Below are 7,266 nucleotides of genomic sequence, written 5' to 3' on the forward strand. Positions count from 1 at the left end.
TTGATACGTAAAAAAAATAATCACTTTAGTTAATAAGTGTTTAAATTTGTTTTATTATAAAGAGTATAACTATTTTTTAAACATAGTGAAACACAATGACATTAATCTGTTCTGTATCAAAAGAATCGTTTGGTATTCATATTCTCAAGTAAAGAATTTTTGTCTCTGATTTAAAAATAGAAATATAAAGCTTTAAAAATGTTTCTCTTAGGTGAAATTCGTTAATTTGACAGAGATTGCTTTAAAATCAGTAGGAATACTGATTTTACATAGAATTTGGATTTGTTAACGCTTCTCTTCATTCTGAATGTTTGATTGAATTTTGATAGGAATAAGGCTTTAACCAGAACAAAACATTGAGAACAAAGCATTTATGATGAGGGTCACTATGTAACATTTTCATTAACCTTTTGCCAAAACATCCGATACCACCCTAGATATTTGGCTTTGTTAGCCAATATGTATTGATTCCTAATTTATTCCATTCTTGTATCAGAAAGTAAGCCAACTTACAACAGTTAAGTAACCATTACACCACAGAAAGTAATAGTGTACGACTACGTGACCATCATTCCGATTCTCTGTAACTGTAACCTTTCCGGCGTTCTTTTGCATTTCCGAACCTTTTGTTTCCCGCGCTTTTCAAAACAAAGATAAAAAAAAGAACGAGTACCGGAAAATGGTAAAAGAAACCGAAATAATACTCCCCCATCAAAAAAGAACAACATATTCACATACCATGTAAAAGTTTACAGATACAAACCCGAACGTCCTTGGTATTCTGATTCTGATTGCAGAAACTCCTTAATTTGACTGTTATGTTCTTTCAACTGATCTTTTGTACTAACTTTTAGTCATTTTTTTTTAATCTTTTGATTCATTCTTTCTAATTCTTCCTAGTGTTATTTTAGAAAATAAGTGATACGAGGTGCCGAGTTGAGTAAGGTAATGTTCTGTGATATATAAAAGGGATATTTTCAACAGCTGGATCATTAGCTGAGCTTGCATTGCTTTGGCTTTTCCATTGGGGATTTTTATTTGTGGATTGAATTTGCCCGATACTAAATCATGAAATTCTCAGTGGTATGGTTTCTGTATATTTTAACTTATATTTGCCTGCTTTTAAAAATTACTTTTATCATTTGAGGATTTATGGTAAATGTTGTATAAAAACGGATTAATAAGTTTATTGAATATGGATGAAAATTTGTTAGTAATATAAATATTTTATGAATTCCTTAAAAAAGCTTAAAAAATTATAAATTTGCAATAAGATACATTATCCCATAGATGTAACATAATAAATCTGAAATAAATTCAATTTAATAGTGAAATATATTTTCGACTTTATAATTTTTAGTCCAATTTTTGTTTTTGTATTGCATTTATATGATCGCAATATTAATTGAATAATTATATCGATCGTTAGTCGTGTAAAATTATTAATAATGCAGCGTTTTTTCCGTAATTTTGTAAGTAAACGCAATAATTGTACTAAAATTTTACGTACAAATTCTGCAATAACAACTATTTTAGCACTATATTTTTAAGGTAATTTAGTAAACACTGTTAGTTATTTTTACATTTTGTATTAGCAATTTGTATTTAGAAAGTATATTTTGAAGCAAAAATGCATAACAGAAAGATTTGTGAAATATTATTATTATTTTTTTCCATTTTATTTAAACACTTTCCCCATGCTTTCCGATGTATTTTTTAATCATAATGGAATTTTTAATGAATGCACATTTTATAAACTTCGTTTGCGAAAATTTATCAAGTGTGCGTTGCTAACTATTTATTGAAATTTCAAAATAAATAAATAAATATTCAATTTTTTTTTTACTTTCGTTTTTGTGAGTTCAGAGAAGTCTTAGTTAATTATCTCTCGCGTAAGCATTAAGCAATTTTGCTCAAAAATGGTCTTTCATATGTTAAGAAATATTTCTAAAATATAGGTATTAATTTCGGTATGAAAGTTTGGAATTTATTTTTATGATTTTTTGTTCATTCCGAATGCAACAATTCTTTTGCACCAAAAATATTTGCAGATTTTTAAAATTGTACATAATTATATGCATTTGCTTCTAAAAGCAAATTTTATAATATTTCATAAAAGATGGAGGTTTTTATAGAGCTTTAATTTTATCTGTATTATGTCCTAAAGTATTATCTGTTTAGCCTTTTTGAGAGTTATAAAAGTAATTTGTTTCACAAATGTAGAATCTATCTTTCTCACTTTTCTTTTTATCTTACCTAATAGCTTTATTTAAAAAAATATAATCTCAACTTGACTTTTTAAAATTTGTCGCTTCTAAAAAAATTTAACAATCTTAATCATGCTTCATTTTACATTAGCGTAGTCTTTAACATCACATTTTATTTTATATGATATCCATTGGAAATTATTCGACTTTAAGAAATATTACGTACGGAAATTTCACGAAATTCCGTATCCATTGAATAGATATATAAATATAAACGAATTTTAAATACCGCTTTTCTTAATTTAAAATACATTTAAAATATACCTATCTTTTCATCTGCCTCAAATTTATTTTTTAGAAATGTATGTCAATAACGCACTTTTTTTATTGATTAAATTATAATAATTATTTCTGAGTTCTTAAAGTTCAGAAGAAAATTTCACAATATTGGAAGAGTTTTATTCAGTATTTCTTGCGATATTGTTTAGCTCTTTTATATTTTCTACAATATCATAAAAGACTTATAGTTTCAGAATATTTTATGGTAATTTGTGTGCTATTAACTGTCGGCCATGTGATGTGCAATGAAATTTTAATTTTTAAGAAATATTTTTTCCGTTTCGCACTTATTATGTTAACTGTAATATTTTCATTAAATTTATTTACAGCTATGTTCATGAGAAATTTAACGCATTTAACCATTCAATAGCTGCGATATCTCATTGAAACAAACACTTGTTACATCAAAACCACGCTAAATGAAAAAAAAATCATTTCAGGAATTAAATAATTAAATAGGAAAATTCGTGATATAGAAAGGATACTCAAGCATGACTTTTGATAACCATGTCGTCGGAACTGTGTTAGATTAATTGTATTTCGGTACTGATAACAATAAAATAATTCGGAGTGAATTTCTGTTTTAGCTATCAGCACTATTCCGGTAACCTTACTACTCAAGGAATCGCCAAATTCATTTGGCTTCTATTTCGAACGCCAAGTTCAAATGCGTTTCTTTTTATCTTTGCAAAACTTAGAATTCTGAATTCTTTGTATTACCTATTCTTTTCATCTATTAGCTTTTTTAAAACCAATAAACTTAAAAAAAAAACAATCATATTCAGCGCATTGCTAGAAAAAGTCTTTCGTGAAACATTTATGAAAAAATTTCTTCTAAAAGAGAGACATATTTTAAATACTAAAAGTAGCAAAAATTAAAACGATAAATCTGATACTTTTAGAATGTTTTCAAGCCCTGAAAAATGATTAAATATGCATTAGCATTTTCAGATAGAGTGCTGATGTTTGGAAGATCTCCATTATCAAATTAGAATATCAGAAGCTTAACAAATGCCAAAAATTTCAATGATTTTAAAATAATAATAATAATAATAAATTCTTTCAAATACACAATTCTGCGGCAATTAATGTTTTTTAATATTGTTTTTTTACAGTTCTTACTCATCTTTTTGGCTCTTATCGTCGCTGTTCTGGCTGGTGGCAAATCCTGGTATTATCCGTATTATCATGGCTGGCCTTATTATTCTTCCTATTATTGGCCTTATTATGGGAAATATCCTTACTATTATTGGCCATATCCTGGATATTCCAAATACTACTGGTGGTGATTCTTAATTCAGGTAAACTAATTTAATTTCATAATCTTCTCTTATAACACTTAAAACAGAACAAAACGATAGAGAATATTTTGCGATTATTTTATAACCTAAAAAGTGATTTCTTTTGATTTCAGTTGCTATAATTTTGATGTTATTTTGATATATATACAATACTTACTTTATAGTCAAAACCCGAGCCAAGATTTTCCGCTACTGTTTTACGGATGTAATAAAATTTTAGATTTTCCGTTTAAAATTGTTTTTAAATATACGTTCACAGTAAAAGTGAAACAAATTATAAATATTTAAAAATACAACAAAATGTTAAGATAAAATAAGTAGGATAAAAAAGTAAAGATGTAAAACATAAAATTATATATCTACAAAAAACCATATTCTGTTTCTATAGTGAAGAAAATAATATAAAAAAACTTTTGATTAGTTTAAGTTGACAACATTTAAATGAAAAGAGATTCTTTCTACTTTTTCTTCTCTTAAAATTTTTATTCTAAAATCTCAAGACTCCTAAAAATAAAGGAATTTATTTTTAAAAGCGCACATTTTAATTAATGCAAACAGGACTTTTTCTATAAGACAAACACTTTTATGGATGAGATGTTCTTTTTTTATGTATCAAACAACAATATAACTTCATGCTCCTGTTTAATTCAGCTGATTTTCTAAATCAATTCAGAAAAAAATCCAAATTTAATTTTAAACAATTCTCGGCAATGACAAAATTTGAAGGCCAACACGATTTCTAGATATTTCAAAAAAATTTCAAAAAGAATAAAAACTGAAGTTAAATTCAGAAACATGGGCATATATTTTACATCAGTGCTCACTTTATGCTAAATTTGACAGCATTTCTTTTGAGTATCAAGTAGCTCTGAGGAAAAAAAAAAACGCTATCTTTGATTTAACTTATGTTGTCTGCTCTTATCAACAAAATGAGACACAAACAACAATAAAGACCAGAAAATTGTCCGAAGTTATTGTTGGACTGTCTCATACTCGGGGACATTAACACAAGGAACTTTTTTCAAAGGCAAAAACAATCATTCTTTGCATATTTTTTTGTGAGTTTTCACCTTGTGCATACAATGCATTCAGGTTTTTTTTATTGTTGAATCAAGGTTTGTATCTTAATTTTCGGATGCGGAATAGTAACTAGAGCTTTTTTTTTGTTGAATGGTCAATATGAATATAAAAAAAAGGGATTTTCAATGCCTTAGAACAGATAACAGAAAAAAAATAAAGCAATTTAAAAAAGTTTAAAATAACAGGAAATTTCTATAAATCACAGAAATTTCCTGTATTAAATGTTAATTTATTATGTATTATTTATACTGTATTAAATGTTAATTTATGTTGTATTAAATGTTCCTGTTTAAAAATATAGGATCATATTTATTTTATGGTATCATAAAGACGTAATTAATTTATCATACCATATATTTATCTTCAAATGTAAAATACAATGAATAGTAATAATTATCCATGAATCAGTAAATTGTATTCTTATTATGATTTTATCTATTCTGTTATAAAACATAGCTCTAAAATGTTTATTTCATCCTTTTGCTTATTGAAAGAAGCCAAATTAAATAAATAAATTATCGTATGCATTTAATCAGTTGAAAATTTTGATTTCAGCTGAGGTAGATAATCAATAAAAATGTCATTACGAATTTCACTACTAAAAGAATTTACTTATTTGATGCATTTGATTAAATATTATCTAAAAACAGGTGTAGAAACTTGCAAAAGAAAATAAATAATTTTTTTAATAAATTGGAATTTCGTTATTAAAAAAACATTTGATTTGTACTAAAACTTTGATATTTTGTAATATAAAGTAATGGTATTGTTCCTGACATGATTTTTGGAATATTAATTCTAATTTGTCTAGATGCCAAGCTTAGAATAATAAGGTATGTAATACGTTAGCCAATAGCGGACCAACGGGAAAAAAGATATTTCCAACCATTTTCGCAAGTGAATCTGTGAAAAAAAGCTGTTAGCTTAAAAGGAAAACAATTTATTAAAAATCAATCGAAAAGTATTTTTTAAAATTAAGATGAAGTGCTAGAATTACCATCTAAAAAATTAGAAAAAAAAATAAATAAGGAAAGTAGATTATTGGATGCTGAGACTTTAGTTTTAATTCTTAAATTTTTAGTAAAAACTGACAATATCTTGAAAATTTCTCAAAATTCATAAAATTTATAAATTGCCTTAGAAGCTCAAGCCAAATTTCATTAGAACGAAAACTGTTTGTTCTATACGATGATTTACTAATTTTTTTCTACGATATTATGAACGAAAAATCCTCCAAAACAAATCAAAATAGTAAATAGAAAAATTTCTACATTAAATGATAGCACATTAAAAGTTGACAATAAGCGGAATTAAATAAAAGATTAAGTAAGCAATATTGATATTTTAATCGTTTTGGGCAAACGATAAAGGAATTGTAATATAAAATGCCAAGGAATTTCAAAAGATATTTCGAATACTCAAAAAGTTAACCAATCAATACAAGATTCTGGTCTTTCTTGTTTAAAGATTTAAAAACTTTGAACTTACTCATTAACATTTTCAGAATATAAAAAAGCATTAATGTAAAACCAAATTTTAAAAAATCTTAACTTTTTCATCATTAATGACTAATTTTTGAAATATAGACTGATACATAAATGAAATATTAAAAATTACGAAATAGATTTCTATAAATTATTTGAAGCATTCTTATTTTGTTCATTGAAATTAATTTTTTTCTAACACATCAATGGAGGCTTGTATTTAATTTTATTTGTTATGATTAAGAGTAATTAATAAGGAGTAATTCAAAAAGTAATTAATAAAAGATCAAAGAGTAATTAATAAAACTGAGTAATAAAAATAAAACCTTTCATTCCAGGTGCTAACAGAAGAATTAGCTCTGTTTCTGCAGAAATGGTGAACACAAAATCAGCTTTGTAAAGAAAATTCGTTTACATCAGAATAAAAGAAAATACTCAATAATTTCAACAGAGCCAAGAATCAAAATTGTTTATAATAATTTACTGCCATCTTAATACAGCTGTATTATTGTGTTTTTTTAAAGTATTATTTTTTAAATATGCCCAATAAATTGTTTATTATTTTACTCGTTATTGTTCTGTTTTATTTACAAAGAGCAACAACGTATTAAGAAGAAAATAAAAGGCAAACGATTTTTATGGAAGTACGTGAAAACTGCAGCCAGCTGACACAAAATTAAAAAAAAAAAAAAAAACATGTAGATGTAAAATTGATGTGAAGTTTTTATTAATCTTGCACAGTAATTTAAACTCTACACTGATTAGTAATATATATTTAAAGATTTATATTTGTGTCTTAAAATAAATATATATTTGTAAAAAATTATATTTGTAATTATATTTGTAAAAAAATAA

At 25.4% G+C, this 7,266-nt stretch overlaps 1 long non-coding RNA gene across 1 annotated transcript; it reads left to right on the forward strand.

Moving 5' to 3' along the window:
- Positions 1 to 944: 944 nt before the first annotated feature.
- LOC129989361 (uncharacterized) lies at positions 945 to 6,980 on the forward strand. Its single transcript, XR_008785761.1, has 3 exons — positions 945 to 1,083; positions 3,662 to 3,847; positions 6,750 to 6,980. It is a non-coding gene; the product is annotated as an uncharacterized LOC129989361 (long non-coding RNA).
- Positions 6,981 to 7,266: the final 286 nt, after the last annotated feature.

Source organism: Argiope bruennichi, chromosome 10, assembly GCF_947563725.1.
Source record: "Argiope bruennichi chromosome 10, qqArgBrue1.1, whole genome shotgun sequence".
Taxonomy (NCBI): Eukaryota; Metazoa; Arthropoda; class Arachnida; order Araneae; family Araneidae; genus Argiope; species Argiope bruennichi.